Source organism: Gavialis gangeticus, unplaced genomic scaffold (genome assembly GCF_001723915.1).
Source record: "Gavialis gangeticus isolate Ggan-Ray unplaced genomic scaffold, GavGan_comp1, whole genome shotgun sequence".
In the NCBI taxonomy this organism is placed as follows: domain Eukaryota; kingdom Metazoa; phylum Chordata; order Crocodylia; family Gavialidae; genus Gavialis; species Gavialis gangeticus.
In genome coordinates this window covers 34,600,038-34,601,256 of record NW_017729024.1, presented here as the reverse complement: position 1 = coordinate 34,601,256, position 1,219 = coordinate 34,600,038, and positions in this window count along the sequence as shown.

The following is a 1,219-nucleotide window of genomic DNA, read 5'->3' as shown; positions in this document are numbered from 1 at the left end:
GGCTAGATAGCAAGGGCTCACTTAAGAACCCCGTGGGCCAACGGACCCCTCTGTTGTTTGTATTTACTGTAACTGAAGAAAGCAACTCTACCTATGCCTTCTAAACGTAAGTCAAATAAATCACCTTTGTTTAAAATCATTACGCTTACGTGCCTCAGAACTCCACGCCAGAAATCCCGCCTGTTCCGTATCCAACTTGCCACCACCCGGCCGCCCCACCGTGACCACAACCGTGAGCTTGGCTTGCCAGCTCCGGGGCCGTGACAGGTGGGAGGGGTTGGGAGGCTAAAAATAGCCCCTGGTCCCACCCCCACCCCCAAGCACCCCTGTGGGCCCTGGATCCTGCCAAACCCTCCCAGACCCCGGCAACACCCCCACAGACTCTGCCTGTCTCCCTGATCCCCACTAGACCTCTACCTCCCCCTCCCAACTTACCATTTTAAAACTTGCTCTAACCTCCCATTAATCTCCCCAAATGTCTGTACACAGCCATTTTGTTGCTGTGTTATCCATTTTAATTTTCTGATAGCTCAATACGGATAATCTTTAGGTGATCTGAATGAACTCTGCAAATAAATATAGGAAAATCAGGTGGAATTTCCTTCAGGCAAATTTGTGTAATATACAATACAATAGCCAAATTTTCCAGAGGGGAGATAAAACAGATCATGATTACACAAACATGCAAAATGTGATAGACTAGTAAAAGTACTAAATATATTAAAAGGTATGCATAGGTACTGCAATTGGTTAACTGATACCTCTCCAATTAGTTCTTGGCTTACAGGTAGCAAATTCATAATGGTATAAGTGGGACTGTAACAAAGGGCCTTCACAGGGCCCGTCGACTGTTGGCCCCACCCACCTGTTCTGAGCCAACTGCCTGCCTTCTCACCCACCACACTTTGTTGTTAATTAATTAAGTTGTTAATTAGGTGGGAGGCTGCCCATTTCTTGCCTCGCTGCCAGGGGGAGCTACCTGCAGATCCATTCCTCCCCTACACCACAGCCCAAACCTGCCAGATGGCATCATAGTTTCATAGTTTCTAGGGTCAGAAGGGACCTGAGCAGATCATCTAGTCCGATCCCCTGCCATGGCAGGAAAGAGTACTGGGGTCAAACGACCCCAGCAAGGTGTTCATCTAACCTCCTCTTAAAAACCCCCAGGGTAGGAGCCTGCACCACTTCTCTTGGAAGTTGGTTCCAGATCCTAGCCGCC